The following is an 18,192-nucleotide window of genomic DNA, read 5'->3' as shown; positions in this document are numbered from 1 at the left end:
GATTCCTTTGGATAAAGTGAACCATTTAATAATATTAAGTCTTCCAATCCACGAACATGGGATGTCTGTCCATTTCTTTGAATCTATTTTAATTTCATTTGTTACAAATTTCATTTGTTTCAGTGTACAAATCTTTTACCTCCTTGATTAAGTTTAATCTGGAGTCTATTATTTTCAGAATCAATTGTAAATGTAGTTGTTTTAATAATTTTCTTTTCAGATGGCTTTTCAGTCTATATAAGGAAAACTGAATTTTGTATGTTATGTATTCTACAAGTTTGCTGAATTTATTTATTAGATCTAATACTATGTCTGTCGGGGGGGATAGTCTTTAATGTTTCCTACACATAGGATCATGTCCTCAGGGACATTTTTGCTTTTTATTTCTGATTTAGATTCTTTTATTTCTTTTATTTGTCTAATTGTTTTGCTAAGGCTTCCAGTATAATACAGAATAGAAGTAGCAAGAGTGAGAATCCTAGTCTTCCTCCTGATATTACAGGTAAAGCTTTCAATTTTTCATAATTAAGTGCTTTATCTTTCTCTTATCCTGGGGAATATATTTCAAAACCCCCAGTAGATGTAAGAAACAATAGATAGTACCAAGTCTCATATATACTATGCATTTTTCTATAAATATATAACTCTGATAAAGTTTAATTTCTAAACTAGACACAGTACTGTTATGCTTTGGGACCATTATTAAGTAAAACAAGGGTTACCTGAACACCAGCACTATAATACCGTAACAGTCAATTGGATAACTGATGCAGCTACTAAGTGACTAATGGGTGATTAGTATATGTACAATAAGGATGCGCTGGACAAAGGGATGGTTCACATCCTGGCTGGGATGGAATAGGACAGCAAGAGATTTCATTGTACTAATAATGGCATACAATTGAAAACTTATTCATTATTTATTTCTGGAATTTTCCGTTTAATATTTTGGACTGTGGTTGGCCACACTCTACTGAAATTTTCTACTGAAACTGTAGAAATAAGGGAGGACTAATGTATGATGTTAGCTGTGAATTTGTCATATATGGACTTCAGTATGTTAAGGTACATCCTTCCACACATAGTTTGTTGAACATTTTTATCATGTTGGTGTAATTGTTTATGATAGTCTCTTATGATACTTTGTATTTATGTGGTATCACTTGTAGTGTCTCCTATTCTGATTTTATTTGGATCTTGTTTATTAATTTATTTACAAATTCAATTCTAATTTTATTTGGATCTTATTTATTAATTGATTTATTAGTTTGGATCTTGTTTCTTTTTCTTAGTTATTCCAGCTAAAGCTTTGTCAATTTTGTTAATCTTTTGAAAAAACAATTTTGGTTTAGTTGACTTTTTTCTATTGTTTTCCTAGCATCCATTTTGTTTATTCCTTCTCTAATCATCATTTCCTTTCTTCTACTAACTTTGGACATAGTCTGTTCTTTTTTTAGTTCCTTGAAGTTAATGTTAGAACATTTATTTGCATATGTTCTTGATTTTTAATGTAAGTATTTATAATTATAAACTTCCCTCTTAGTACTGCTATTGCTGCATCTTATAAGTTTTGGTATACTGTGTTTTTATTTGCATTTGTCCCTTTGATTTCTCTTTGTTTCATCTTTGGTCCACTGGTTGTTTAGGAGTGTGTTGTGTAATTTCTAAATATTTGTAAATTTTTGAATTTTCCTTTTATTTTTAGTTTCATACAGTTGTGACTAGAAGAGACATTTGATATGATTTCAATCTTTGTAAACATTTTAAGATTTGTTTTATGGCCAAATATGTGATCATTTCTCATGTGATCATTTCCGGAGAAAGTTTTGTGTGCAATTGAAAAGAATATATATGTTGCTGTTGCTGGGTGGAATGTTTTGTATGTATCTGATAGGCATATTTAGTCTACAGTTTGTTTCAAGTCATGTGTTTCCTTACTGATTTTCTGTTTGGATATTTTATTTCTTGTTGAAAGTGGGGTTTTGAAGTCCCCTACTAATATATTGCTTTCTATTATTCCCTTCAGTTCCATTAATATGTGCTTTATATACTTAGGTGTTCTGTTGTTGGGTGCATATCTATTTATAATTGATACATCTTCCTGATGAATTTATCATCATATGATGCCCCTCTTTGACCCTCATGACAGTTTTTTATTTAATGTCTATTTTTCTAAAATAAATACAGCCATTTCTGCTCTTTTATTTATCATTTTCATGGAATAGATTTTTTCTTCACTATGCTTTCAGAATATAGCTGAATTTTGTTTATTAATTCAGCAACTCTATGTCTTTTGATTGAAGAGGTTAATGTTTACTCCTGTTTACATTTTACATTGAAAGTCATTATTGACAGGCAAGAACCCACCTTTGCCATTTTTTTTTTGACTGGTTCATAGTTATTTTGGTCCTTTTTTCCTCTCTTGCTGTTTTTCTTTTGTTTATTTTTTCATCGTGATATTCTTTTATTTCTTTCTCTTTTTCTTTTAGGTAGCTTCTCATATATTTTTTGTGGTTAACATTCAGCTTACATAAAACATCTTATAACATTCTGTTTTAAGCTGATAGCAACTTATCTTTTATTACATACAGAAACTCTGCATATTTACTTTCTATCCCCACATACATTATATTATTGGCATCACAATTTACATCTTTTTATGCTGTGAATCCATTAACAAATTTTCTAGCTATATCTTTTAATATTTTTCTAGGTTTAACTTAAATTAAAAGTGATTTATACACTATTCTTACATTATTATAGTGGTCTATATTTGTTTATACATTTACATTTACCTGTTAGTTTTATATGTTTGTATATTTTCATGTTGCTGTTTAACATCTTTTATTTTAAAGTGAGGAACTGTCTTACGCATTTCTTATAAAGTAGGTTTAGTGCTGATGTACTCCTTCAGCTTTTGTTTGTGTGGAAAAATCTTTATCTCACATTTTTAAAGCTAAGTTTTGCTGGGTATGATATTCTTGGTTAAAAGTTTTCTTTTTGTTTTAATTTCAGCATTTTGAAGATATCATTGTACTCCTTCTGACTTGGAAGGTTTCTACTGAGAAATCTGCTTATAGTCTTATGGAAGCTCCCTGGCATGTCATGAGTTGTTTTTCTCTTGCTGCTTTTAAATTATGTGGTTTTCTGTATACTTCTTAGGGTTCATTCTGTGTTGGATCCCTTGGACATCAATTTGTATGTTCATTTTCTTTCTTGGATTTGAAAAATTTCCAGCTGTTATTTCTTTAAATAAGCAGTCTTGCTCTTTATTCTCCCCTTTCCTGTAATTCTCATGATGTGTATATTGGGATACTTGATTATTTATCATAAGTCCTGTATGTATTTTTCACTTTTTTCATTATTATTATTATTATTTGCTTTTCCTACTAGGTAATTTCAAATGATCTGTCTTCGAGTTTATTAATTTTTTTTCTCTGCCAGATCTTGTCTGCTTGCAAAGTTTTCTATGAAATTTTCCAATTTAATTGTTGTGTTCTTCAGCTCCAGAATATCTGTTTGGTTCTATCTCTTTGTTGAAATTCTATTTTTATTCGTTTATTGTTTTCTGGACTATCTGTTTAGTTGTCTATCTATCTATCTGTTCTCTTGTAATTAACTGAGTTTCTTTCAGATTATAATTTCAAATATTTTGCCAGGCATTTCATAGATCTCCATTTATTAAGGGTTGGTTACTGACGATTCATTTTGTTTTAGTATTGTCATGTTTCCCAGATTCTTCATGTTCTTGTAGCTTTGCATTGATGTCTGTGCATTTGAAAATGCAGCCACCTCTTCCAGTCTTTATGGAATGGTATAGGCAGAGAAAGACCTTCACCAACCAGCCTGAGTAGAGATTCCAAGAGCCTCTCAAATGTCTTCAATGGAAGTGAGTGCTCAACTTCTTTCTCTCCCTCCTGGGGGAGGATTTTCAGGGTGTATAACCTCTCCTTATCTCACAGGGCTGTAGTGGTCTCTGTAGTTCATCCTTTTTTCCTCCCTAGAGCAGAACAGCAAAAGGATTGGACATAAGATGCATACTCTACTTCTCTTCCTCATTCCTGGGGAAGAAGTTTCAAGGTTTTTCTCATTCTCCCAACCTTATATAGCGGTGTGGACCATGGTAAACCTTCTGCCCCTTTCTCTAAGGGAGTGCACTGAAATGCTGAAGCTTTCGTGGCGAATTCCATTCCTTGCCCTTCCTCCGAAAGAAAAAAGTTCTGGGTTTTGTGCTTTCTCCCTATCCTGCAGAACTGTGCTGTATGCTGAGAATTACCCATCTGTTTTACCTAGGTCAACGCAGCCAAATGTCAGAATGTTGGGTGCTAACTTCACTTTCTTCCTGTCTCCAAAAGGATAGATCTCAGAATTGTATACTCTCTCTCAATTATGCTGAGTTGTTCAGGCTGCTGAGAGCCTCTGACCTTATCCTTTTTTCCTAGCTGCTCCCAAGTGTTCTAACTGTGCCAGTTGCCAGAGTACTCTGAGTTAGGTAAGATAATATAGGTCTTTGGGCAGTGCCCCCCAAAGACTGGGGATGTTGAATGCATACTTCACTCACTCTTTTTCCTGAAGGAGAAGTTGTAGGCCAAGTGGATCTCTCTCAGCACTGAGCTGTGCTGGCTTGAGGAGAGGTTGGCACAGGTAAACTGAAACTACCCTTTTTACCCATTTCAAAATGCTTTTTCTTAGTTTTGTGCTTGTCTGAGTTGTGTCAACTTCTTAATTGGATTCTGGAGCTCTCATAAAGATATTTGGCCCACATATTGCTATTTTATCAGTGTTTCTATACAGAGGCTAAGGATGGGGACTTACTGTCCCACCATCTTGTTGACATTACTCTTCTTATGCTGGTGGACTTTTAACTTTTAAAAGTCTTTGATGTTATTAACAATCTCATAATAAGCCTTGTATGTATCTCCTTGTGTAGGAAATTTCCCTAAGTTCTTTAATACTATAAATAATTGGACTTGCAATATTACTAGATGGTGAACTACTCTTCAGAAGAGTTGCTTCAATTTTATTCCCACCAGCAGCCTATAAGAATGTTTCTTCACACCCTCACAAATGTTTGGTATTGTCATATTTAAAAGTTTTTGTCAATTCACTGGCCATACAAGGGTGTATTACTGTAGATTTAATCTGCATATCTCTGATTACTCATATATCAAAGATCCTTTACAGAAATATTTTTCTTATTGAATTTTCAGTAATCATTTGCATATTAAGCCTTGACAATCTACTCTCAGTCTCTTGCTTGTGTTAAAAATAAGTTAGTGATATATTGAAGAGTTTCATTATATTGAGTCAAATAGAGAAAGTAAAATGATTATTAAAACATAGGGAGTTCAAATCAAGTCCTGGCTACATGTAAGTCCTAAATCCTTATGTAGCTTTATCTATCTCTCTGGGCCTTATTTGGAAAATGGTGATAATAATACTTATATGGCTATCATAAATATATCTTTTTTTTTAAAAAAAAGTTTAATGCTCTATTTTTAATATTTCAATTTGTATTTAAATCAACTGGAACTTATTTTGTGGAAGATGTGTGGAAAGCATCTAACTATTTTCCCTGTGGCTAGCCAATTTTCTGATCTTTTTTTGCTGAATGTAGAATCCTTTCTTTGTTGATTTGTAATGCTATCAATATCTCTGTGATATAATAAATTCTTATGTTTGAATAAGTACCTTTCTGAATTCTCTGTTCTGATCAATTTTCTTAAAACACGAATATTACCAGGCCTTTTCATTGATGATAGTGCCCCTTTATCTACAGGGGACATATTCCAAGACTCCCAGTGGATGCCTTAAGCCATGTATACTAACTACCAAAGCCTATATCTACTATATACACCATGTTTTTTTTCTGTACATATATACATATTTATGATAAAGTTCAATTTATGAATTATGTACAGTAAGAGATTAACAGTAACTAATAACAAAATAGAAAAATTATAACAGGATACTATAATAAAAATCATGTGAATGTGATCTCTTTCTCTCTTTCTCTCTGTTTCAAAACATTGTACTGTACTACACTTACCCTTTGTGATGTAGTATTGGGCTATGATTGACCTTCTGATGACATGTCAGAAGATTCATCTGCTTTATGTGATCTTGGATCATACAGCCTTGAAAAACTGATGATTGGTTGTCAGAGACAAACAATGTTTATGACTAACAGGCAGGTAACAAATACAGCATAGAAACATTGCTGAAAGGAATTATTCGTGGCCCCAAGTGGGACAGAGTATGGCGGTATAAGTTGTCATCATGCTACTCAGAATGGCATGCAATTTAAAATGAATGAACGCTTATTTTTGAAATTTCCATTTAATATTTGTAGACTATGGTTGACCATGGGTCACTGAAACCACACATACGGAGGGACAACTATACATTAGTTTTATAACAAGGTTTAATATTTGGTAAAGCAAATAACTCCTTTTACTTTTTCTTCAAGCTTTTTTTTTTTTTTCCTGGTTATTTTTTCCCGTCATGGTTCCATATACATTTAAATATAAGCTTATTAGGTTGCACATCACCTCCCACATCCTTTTGTTATTACAATTGAAATACATCCTATTTGTAGATTAATTTGAGGAAAATTGAGGTCTTTTATATACAAAATTTCTCCACAACTGACATGGTATAATATTCCAGTTATTTAATACTTGTTTTAAAAAACCTTTCATTTATTTCCTCATAGAGAAATCTCACAGCAAACTTTTTATGAATTTCAAATGTTTTTAAATTACCTTTTTCAAATTACTTGTTTCTCCTATATAAGAGTGCAGCTTATTTTTATGTTAACATTTAGTTCAGAAACTTTGATGAACTTTCTTATTGTTTGTCATAATTTTTCTTTAGATGTCTACACATTGTTTATTCAAAAAATGGCATTGTGTGCAATAAGCAGCAGTTTAGTTCAATTTTAATTTTCTATAGTTTTATTTGATTTTCTTGTCCTACACTGTGTATGTGTATTTGCTATTAAATGTTGAGATTTTTTTTTTAACAGTATACACATAGATTTTCTTTCTTTTATAAATCTAGGCTGTAACTGTGTATTTTAATGGGTAGGATTTATTTCTTTATAGTTATAATTACTGATGTATTTGGAATAATTTCAACCACTTTACTTTGTAGATGCTATTTGCCTATCCCTCATAATTCCTTCTTACTTTTATTTCTCTCTACTGGTATGAGAGTAAAGCATTTGTATTGGAATTAGCAAGTCTAAACTTACCCTTTTTATTCTTCCCTGGGACAATAAAAGAATTCAAGAACTCCTTAATTTTGATTTCCTCCATCTTATTTTCCTATTTTTGTCAAGCATATTAGTTACCTTTTATATTAAATCATTCAAATTAGTTACTATTATTTTTATCATTTTTAGCAAATAATTATTTAGCGTTGCTAATGTTTTTACAATTGCTTTGTTCACCATTGCATAGCACTCCTTTCTTCTGGCTTTACTCTTATACATTTTTCTGTTGGGGAATAACATGATGTGAAGTAAAATATAAAATTATGTTAACAGTATTTTAGGAATATATAGACTTAACAATTTTAGATAAAAGGGATTTTAACCAACGCCAATACAAGAAAGGACAACTATACAAGAATAATAAAATTAAAATAAAACAATATAAATTCAGACTTCATACTCATACTTCTTAAAATTTTTGGTTTTCTGATTTTTGTTTTCCTTTATTTTGCTTTTTATGATCCTTCCCTAGACCAGAGTCAACAATTGTATTCTCTTTTCAAGGACAAAATATGCTTTCAGGCTTCATTAAAGATGCTCTCCTTGGAATGGTGTGGTCATGTTTCTCATCTCCCACATCCATGTAAAAATAGGATTTCCCATCAGACCCGTGAATGTCCAAGTATGTTGAAATTCTCATGTGCTCCTACTTCTTACCACTCTAGGTTTGATTTATCTATCTCCATAACTGTAGAACCTGGTATTTCCCTTTCTTTTAAAATCTAGTACGTATTTTTAAAATTTTAACATGATTATTTTTATACAAAATTTTAATGTATTGAAGTAGGAAAGAGTTCATCTGTGTTAGTTCAGAATTTCACACTGCCAGACAACTCATGACTAGTTTCTAAGATAAACTTAATGTAAGACTTTTTGTTTTGAAGTTTTTTTTTAAGGTACTTTTGCTTTTAGTGTGGTGACAAAAACAATGTTTTTCTCTTCGTTCAAACCACTGTGAGCTTTCCAAAGTACATAGTTTTAGTAGTAATTTCATCACAAAAATAAAACTGATATATGTGACTTTTAGACTGCTTTACAAAACAATCCTGTGAGTTTGAGTCTTAAGTTATGTTAAAATTGGTATGTCTCAGCTAGGATAAGGACAACCCTAGAAAAGAACCTCTCAATAAAAGAAGCAGTTTGTCAAGAATGACAGCTGAAATTTCCTAGCCTTTAGTGGTAGAGTTGACTGAAATCAAGTCAACAGCCACGTCAGTGGTAGTACCCATGGTCTATGTTTACTAGTACAAATCACAGAGATATAAATGTTAAAATAGCCACTCTTCTCAATAGTTTTGAGCAATGAGTCTGAAATTGTTCTATGGAAGGAACCTATCACGCTTTAAAAATATATATAGTGACTGTGCTTTCTACTTCATAGCCGTGTGTGTTTAAATCATGTAATCAATTGGGGTTTTTTAGAAAAAAACATTCCAAATATTTTTCTGTAATTAAACTTTCACATAGATTTGTTGCAATTATTCTGTGACTTCATACATTCTCTTGGAATTTCCTTGTAGGTACATATAATTCTTTTTGGAAAATACAAGTTTAGATAAAAAACTTTATGACTACCTCAGCAATGAGGTATTGAGCAAGATATAATCTTTGGAGATGACTACCTTGTTATTCATATCTTTTTAGAAGTTTAAAGGAATGTGCACATTCTTAGAAGTTCAAGGGAAATCAACCAACTTAACTGAGAATTTAAGCATAAGGAGACACAGTTCAGAACTTGTAAAATTTCTTGTCTTAAAATCTTTGTAGAACAAATTACATTACAAAGACCCACTCATAATATTTATTCAGTAGTTGTTTTTGCCAAGAATTGCTTTAAATCCCTTTAAATGAATTAGTATGTTTTATATTCAAAACACACTTAAAAATTATGCCCTTATTACAGATGAGCAATCTGATGCAAAGGGAGGGGGAGTAACTTACCCAAGTCACATGACCAGTAAATACTTGAGCTGGGATAGAAACATAGTTAGATACTGGACTCTCACTATTTAAGAATAGAATAAGAATAATCAAATAGAGGTGAGACTTCAGTGACATGTCCAAACACTTGATGGATTGCTTTTTCTATGGCATCTATTTGATGTGGATACCAAGTATGAGTTGTTGATGTCCATTATTTTCATTTTGCTAAATTGATAGGTAAAATAATTTACACTTAAGTATTTGGGAGTTGGAAGGCAATACTAGCACTTAAGCTTTAATACACAACACGGTAGTTAATTGAGAGTGGTGAGAATTAAATTGTAATTCAGTTTGTAGACTCATGAACTCTTGCACTCTGTAGTAATTGCTGGGAAAGCAAAGAAATGTGGTTTGTTGATTATAAATTTTTCAATTATTCATTGTCCATATTCCTTTTTCTCTAGGTTTTAATATGAATGCTGAATTTCCTAGATGGATTTCTTTTATGATATTTCATGTCCATATTTCATCAATTATAAACATATATTGGTACCCTGTCAAACAACTGAAAGCAGTGCTTTATAAATTTCCAGTAGAAACTAACACAGAATCATTCAGTGATGAGTATGCCATGAGTTAAAATGAGAAATCAATGTTCTTTTGCATTTCATTCAGTTGCAACATTGTAACTGGGTGTATTGTGGGCTTTCCTCCTTGATTATCAACATTCTCAGAAAATATGATCTTTTTAACAAAGATTTGAGACCAATTGATACAATATTTTAATCAATTTATCATTTTTTCTTGGCAAATTTATCTGATAAATACATTTCTGGGTTATTTCTTAATATTTTAGTTGATCTGCCACATTTAATATAAGAATAATTAAAACCCATTGAAAATAAAAGGGGCATTTTCTGAGATAGTAAATCCACAGCAATCTGCTTCCATAATTGTAGGGTAATCAAACGTTGGTCTGCACACTAGTTAGAAATGTCTTAGTTAATTGGGATCCTTGTACAATTGGTCAGGTTTTAGATATTCCTTCCCTTGAATAAGAGGGTATTTAGCTTTATTTATGATCTTGAAAATGCATCTTTTCATTTTCAATTGTAATCTACTTACCACAAATGTTATGTTCATAAGATCCTTAGCCATTATGGTAACAATGATGTACCAAGAAAACACATCATTGCCAAAACCGTACCACAGATCTACTATCTATTCAAATGAGAGCTCTAAATCTTTTTATTTACTTTCAGAAAACAGTAACTTGGAACTAAAGGATGACCTTGAATTGTACTGCTACTAACACATTTTGGTATAGATAATATAGTTGAATTTTTGGCATTTAGGAAGCATTAAAATTCCATCAATGTAACTATTAATTGCAAAAAAAATTGTGATAGGGATTCAAAATGTTGATTAAGATTTAATATTGGCGGCCAGGCGCGGTGGCTCACGCCTGTAATCCCAGCACTTTGGGAGGCCGAGGCGGGCGGATCACAAGGTCAGGAGATCGAGACCACGGTGAAACCCCGTCTCTACAAAAAATACAAAAAAATTAGCCGGGCGTGGTGGCGGGTGCCTGTAGTCCCAGCTACTTGGGAGGCTGAGGCAGGAGAATGGCAGGAACCCGGGAGGCGGAACTTGCAGTGAGCCGAGATTGCGCCACTGCACTCCAGCCGGGGGACAGAGCGAGACTCTGTCTCAAAAAAAAAAAAAAAAAAAAAAAAAAAGATTTAATATTGGCTAAAATATGTTTGATTTTGATGACTGAATAAACACTACCATAGATGTGACAGGAAAAAGAACAAGTTACTTTTATTTTTTTTAAATAAAGATATTTTTTGGATTAAGTTTTTGAATCAAGGCACTTTAAAATTTAGTTTTGATTCACTTCCGCATCAACAATACTTCGATTTTTAGAACTGGAGCATCTTCTAGCCTCTTCTTTATTAAATTACAAAAAAATCTTGTGGAGAAGCTAAGACTTAGAGGTGATGGGCCACAGATTGTGGGTTTGAAAATATATTTGATTTCTTCCATCAATTATCAATACCAATTTCATCATTACATAATAATTTTTTAAAGATTAGATGACATATGAGGATGGCAGAATAAGCTGGTAACCTTGAGACATCATAGATGCTAGAGGTTCCCAAAGGGAAAAGTTTCCCATCTCATCTCTGTAAAAACTGTCAGTGTGGGGGTCTATTATCAACAAACAAACATATGAAAATAAAACTGCATATGACTTGTTCAAAGGCTGATCATATAGTTTATTACCTAAAACCAGAAACCTTTGAGAGTTAATTAGGGTATAATTACACTGGGACAATGGGCTTAAATTGATACTATCTTAGATAAACAATCAACTTATAACAAGTTCAATGAATCAAAACTCTTTGCCCTGATATGTATTCAGATCAGCACTTTGAATAAAAGGTTTATTCAAAGCAAATGCAAAATTCCAGAGCAATATTATGTCTTTTTTTTTTTAATTTAGAGATGGGGTCTCACCTGTTGCCCAGCTGGAGCGGAGTGGCTATTCACAGGCCAGATCATAGCACACTGTTGCCTTGAACTCCTGACTTCAAGCAATCCTTCCACCTCAGCTCTGGAGTTCCTAAGATTACAGAGATGCACTACCATGCCCAGCCCTAGCATTAGGTCACCTTTTGACCAAAGGCATTCAAAGATATGATTGGATAGATCCCTTAAGGTTAAGCCTCAAGCATTATTCTTAAGGCTGTAAGTCACAGGTCTTGCTAGAGTTAGAATGCTTTTAAACTAGCATATGTGAATTACCTGGGGATTTTGTTAAAATGGAGATTCTGATACAGTAAGGCCAAAGGGGAGCCTGGGATTTTACCTTTCTGACAAACTCCCAGGTGATGCTGATGCTGTTGGACCTCGGACCCAACAGCTCATGCTGTTGGATCTTGGACCTCAACTTTACTTGAGTAGTAAAGTTCTAAAGTTAATTTAAGCAATCCATGTCTTGATGACCTCGAATTTTATCAAGAAAAAAAGGCTTTTCATTACTCAAGCCAGCAAGGTATGTTACCAGTTTCACCAACAAAAAGCCATTTTAGGTATCCAGTAACCTATTAGCAAAATATTGGTTATTGATCCAAGACAAAAATTTCAGAAGGGCTCTGTTAGTCATTGCTCAAGTATAACCCTCTCTGATAGCATACTGCAGCTAGATTGCATCAGGACTGTGCATTTGTGATTAACATGCCAGCTGACCACCACTCACATATGCTTTTTAAATAGGTACTTGGGTGTTGGTTTAATACAAGTCATATATATGCACAATATGTCACATTGCTTATACCAAAGAGTTTCAAAGTAAATTTTAGGCATCATGACTTTTGGTCTATTTCGCCTTTCATCTTTTAGTAACCAATATACACAGTCTATGTAATTTTATAATTGTGTGATCGATTGATACTAGGATGAGGGAGAACCCAAATACTAAAAGGTTGATCTGAAATGGTACATGGAGATATATAGAATATAGAGGTGACCTGCTAATACATAGCCCCCAAATTAGCAATGAAAATCTTTTTTTGTTGTTGCTGTTGTTGTCCCAGATTTATTGAAAATAATAGAGTATTGCAGAAAAAATTCAAACAGGTCCCCGAGGCATTTTGAAATTCATCCCAACTGTAGGCTGAGTAACCTGCAGGTTGGACAGACTGCCGAAGTCCAAAAGCTTCAGCATTTCCTTAGTGTCAGGATCAACTTCAATTATCTCCTGATCCAGGGCTGAGACCTCAGGAACATAATCGTCTCTCCTTTCTCTGTCCTCCTCCTGCAGCTTGATGGAGATACCTCCTACTGGGCCTCTCTGAATCCGCTTCATCAGATGCGTGACATGGCCTGCTATCTTGCTGCAGAGCTTCTTGCTGGGGATAATGGCGATCTCCTCGCACACGTGCTTGTTCGTGTGGAAGTTGTCGCCCAGGCGCGTGTAGTACTTTCCTATGATGACCGGGGCCGCCTTCTTCACGGTTTTGGTGCAAACGCGGCCCATGTTGGCGGGTCCTTGGTAAAAGAGTGCAATGAAAGTCTTAATGGTCATCTGAATTCTCCCTGATAGTAATGAGAGAAGTTATTTGGTGCTTTCCAAAATGTATTATTTGAAGGCAAGAGGTTGTGTCTAGAACTAGGTTTCCACAGTAATGACAGGCTTTTTGGGCCTAATGATTCAAAGATTGTATAAACCAGCATAGATAATTTCTAGAAAATGATTTAGAATTAGTGCCGGAAAATATGATAGAAGAGGTTTGACACATTTGGATTCCTATTAGTCATTTAATAATTTTGTCTTTGTGCTTTTATTTGTAATGTAACGAAGCACCATCATTGCACTGTTGAGATGATCAAAAGAGTTACTAGAGATAACATGCTTTGAAAAAATAAGCATAAAATTAGCATTTCACGTTTAAAATAATATTCAACTTCTTATAAATCATTTCATTACAAGTCAATTTTTGTGGCTAAAACCCATCAAGATATTGAAGAAAAACAAAACTATCTTTTCTTACCTTCCAGTGTTTTAATAATTAGTGATGCCCTATGGTTGGGAATATAAACAAATATATGAATGTAAATAAGGATGCATATAGATATGGCCTGCTCAGTTCACAAAACTGAATGTGTAGAAAATCTAGAATAATGAAGCTTAAAATTCTGTAGCTAACACTATAAAATGTAACCATGCAATCTAGTTTGTTTTGCGTCCTAAAGAAGGAATAGTTATCTTCTTTCTTTTCTAAGGTTTGATCCTCCTGCCTGGACAAAAGACACTTGTGCCATATAAATGACCATTTGTTTTAGATTTAAGTGGATAGATATTTTCTTTTCTTTTCTCTTTATAACCAGGATCACAGACATTATGGAAAGCCTCTTTGAAGTTTTATGCTAAGTACTTTCTGCTAAAGCTTTCATTTTCCTCTGCTTTTCTCACTACCTTTCCATTATGATAAATCACTAAAATCACAAAGCTTATCCTTACAGTGAACCTATCATTACTTTCTTTCCTTTTTTAAATTTTCATTTCTTCTATAAAGTTTTGATGACTTAGATAACTTAGACTACACATGACACTTTTAAGAGTAATGTTATACATATGTAGTTTTTTCATGCATTAAACACGGATTTCCCCCACTACAGCATGTCACATGATAATCACATGGTAATTGTAAAATATATGTTAAATACTACTGAAATGAAAGCAAAAAGAATCAGACCATTTTAAAGCTATCACCTTTCTACATTGTCACAGCATCCATCAATTTCCTTACTTACCATAAGAAAATGTGAATTGAATTTGCTTTCCAAAAGTGCATGTGTTCTTTTCACTGTTATTTGATGGAAATTTTGCATAACTTTTTGTTTCTTATAGAAAATATAATCAATAATTAGTGAATGAATATAGTGTACATATCTCAAAAAGAAGGTGTATAAATCTTTATTATAAAATTCTGAAAAGAATAAGAAGTCAGAACTTACTATTTTAGTTTCATATTAGATAATTGTAAAATCATTATAAAGTGAACCAAATTTATTACTTGATTTAAAATAAAATTACATAATGCCCCCTTACAAACTGTTGAACAATAAGGCTTTAAAAAGTAATGTAAATATCTAACTGCTATTATTGCAATTACTTTTCATTTTCTGGAAATTAGTCTATAATTATAGTTTATGAAATATCAAATTCTGTGGTAGAAAATGAAAAAAACACGTTTTCTCTGCTGAATATAAATAAGACATTCTATTAAACTGATATAAAGACATATTTCACAAACTTTTTAAGAATTTTCTTTGAACTAGATTAAAGACAGTTATTTCTGAATTGCAGTCTCTCAAGTTGTTAAGTCAATTTTGCAAGGTATAAATGTGATACAAAGAGGAGCCTCTTGCTTCTGTAGGCTCTTTGTTGGCAGAAACAATGTTTTATTTATCTCTGTGTCGTCAGCATCCAGTATCCTGAAATATGGTGGTTGATCAGTAAATTCCTCATGACTGAATACCTGTATATCTTCAGGGTATCCAGGAAAATACTCAATTGTGGTTATTCTTTCCAGTGCAGTTGCCTTTTCCTTAGAGAAGATATCTATTTTGTGGAGCCTACATCACAAAATAGATATGCATGTGAATATTAGAGCAGATATATTTGGTTATGTTCATACCTGTAGTGGTCTATCCTATCCTATTTTTCTAATTGTTTTCAGATCAAAAAGAATGTAGTAAAAAGGTACATGGATCTATAAAACATCACTTTTTAGAAAAGTAAGATTATTATTAATCTAATAAAATAATGAGTTCAGTAGTTTTGTCAGTTAGAACCAAATAAATCTGATGCTGAATATGATTTCCAAACTCCCCAGATAATTAGATTAATCCCACATCTTGATTCATAATATGCTATCATTGTTCACCCATGAATGGCCATATTTTAAAAAACATAATTAACTAGCCATAGAATGAACATTAGTGAACTTACCACCTGGACAAAGAACTAGATGAATAGTAACTAACATTTGCCTGGTTTTGCTTCTCTATCGTACCTCTCACAGAATTATCTTGACATTTGTGTTTGTAATTTCCTTCTAACTCAAATATGTATGCCTAAAAATATGTTATTTAGTTATTAGTTTCTGAACTTATGAAAGGGGTTTTAAATGTAGTTTAATATGAATCAGAACTGAATAAATGTATGCTTAGAATTAATTAATTCATACTTATAAAGTTCTACAAATAGTATATTATATTCCAGACATTTTATTAGCCTCTATGAAATGAATCAAAATTTGGCAATCTCCCAGTTTTGCAGGAGTTCTCATTCTTTTGGTGAACACAGACAAATAAACTTACAGTTATTATGTGATTTGACAGAGAAAGGACTCCTAATGCTTTATGATATGTACTAGCAAGTGGACTGAGTTGAGCCTTGAAGAATGAGCAGGATTTACTTAAGCAACAAGGGATAATGGCATTCCAAGATTTTTTATGTTTGCATGATGTATGTAAACTGGTAGTGTAAAACAAAGCTGGAAAGGAAGGCAGAAGCCAGATGGCGAAGAGCTTTGCAAACCATACACAGTGTTAAGGTGTTTCTTTGTAGGTTATAAGAAGTCTGGGAAAATTTAAAGATGGATTAAACGGTCTGTTTTGCTATTTAGAGAAATCATCCTAATAGCAGCCTGGAGGACAGGTAACAAAGAAGTCAAATGTGGTCACCAGACTATGACAATAATCCAGGTAAGAGTAAGAAATGTTGAGGATTGATCTCAGAAAGAGAGTGAGATGGAAAGAAGTGAGAAATTTATAAGGACTTTAGATGAGAATAACAAGACTTGTTTACAAATGTGAATGATCAATAAGAATTATGTTGAAAGGTGAGAAATTTAAGATTTCCAGATTTCCAGATTTGATTACTGCATCACTGGTAAAACAATTAGCCTGGTCTAGAGAATTTTGTGAAAAGACGTTTAATGAGGGATCATATGAGAGTGTGAGGAAAGAGTTTAGTCTTGGACCTGTTGAATTTCCTAGAACCTATAGGACAACAGCTAAACATATAGCTGAGCACCGAAACACAAGGCATTATACTAAGAGTTCTGAAAAATTCAAAATCAAACAGCTCTGAGCCTCAACAATTTTGCTTTCTGGGAAGGAATAATGCAAACACCCAAGTATCTTTCAGATTCCTAGGTGATATCAAACAGGAACAAAGAGTGCTGTGATTTGCCAAAGAGAAAACTCTCTTCTGTTTGTGTGATCAGGATGGGCAGCATGAGTGAGATGTTCCTTGAGGTTCGCCATGTGAATCTCATGAGTGCTTTGGTTAGCAGAAATGGTGGTGAAGGAAGGAAGGAAGGAAGGAAGGAGGGAAGGAGGGAAGGAAGGAAGGAAGAAACAGAGGCTAGAGAAAGATACAACAGAAAGCAGTATGGTATAGAGGCAGGGTATGTGGAAAACATTTACAGCTCTTCCAGTCCTTCATTCTGACTACAATTTGAGATTCAAAAAGGAGACTAGTGAGTAATAATCTGTAATAAAAATTGGGAACAGATTAAGAAGAACGTTGAATGCTAGGAATTGTAGTTTACTTAGTTGGCAGCCTCCTTGTGGATTGGAGCTCTAAGCTTAAATATGGTGTTAAGTGTAAAATGATCATATCAGAGTTTCACTTGAAGAAAATTAATGAGGTCCAAATATATGAGGTGAACTGAGGAGGACAGAAAATGCCTGTGAGGACCCTGTTTAGAACCCTATTATAATAATCCATAAAGAGAAAATGGAAGTTATAAAGGACAGCAGAAGAGAAGGAATAGAATGGATGTGATTTCATATTATTTTCAAACTTTTTAAATTAAAGATGAAAGGAAGGAGGGAGACAAGGATGGTTCTAAGAATTTGGGTCAAGCACTTGCTGGGAAGTTTGGTTACAGCTATGTGGGCCTGGGATCATCCCGATGACTATGTGTTAGAACAATTTTATGGGTCTGGGTGATTGGGAAGAAATAATTTATCTGAGAAGAAACAACTACCAAAAATAGCAAAGCCAGGAAAGATAAAGACTAAGAAAAATTTAAGTCATTTAAGACTAGCTTGGGCAGCATGGTAAGACACTGTCTCTACAAAAAATAGAAAAAAAATCCCTGGATGTGGTGTTGGGTGCCTGTAGTGGCAGCTCACTCAGAAGGCTGGGGTAGAAGAATCGCCTGAACTTGAGTAGTTGAGGCTGCAGTGAGCCATGATCATGCCTCTGAACTCCAGTCTGGGTAACAGAGTGAGATCCTGTCTAAAGAAAAAAAAAAAAAAGACTCATTTCTTACCTTTGGATGAATGGATTTTTCAAAATTATGGGCATAGAGGAAAGACTACAAAGGGACATGGGATTTTTCCTTTATTTTACAAAAGGATTTAGTTTGAATAAAATTCCACAAGTTATTTTCCAGCTTTAATAT

The 18,192-nt window shown here is 33.3% G+C and overlaps 1 pseudogene across 1 annotated transcript; it reads right to left on the bottom strand.

Moving 5' to 3' along the window:
• Positions 1-12,787: 12,787 nt before the first annotated feature.
• Positions 12,788-13,268, bottom strand: LOC707899 (small ribosomal subunit protein eS17 pseudogene; annotated as a pseudogene). The gene has a single exon (XR_013415806.1). The product of XR_013415806.1 is annotated as a small ribosomal subunit protein eS17 pseudogene (transcript).
• Between the last annotated feature and the right edge of the window lie 4,924 nt (positions 13,269-18,192).

Source organism: Macaca mulatta, chromosome 3 (assembly GCF_049350105.2).
Source record: "Macaca mulatta isolate MMU2019108-1 chromosome 3, T2T-MMU8v2.0, whole genome shotgun sequence".
NCBI classification, from domain to species: domain Eukaryota; kingdom Metazoa; phylum Chordata; class Mammalia; order Primates; family Cercopithecidae; genus Macaca; species Macaca mulatta.
The sequence above is the reverse complement of the archived record's forward strand: the minus strand, read 5'-3'. Positions and strand labels throughout refer to the sequence as shown.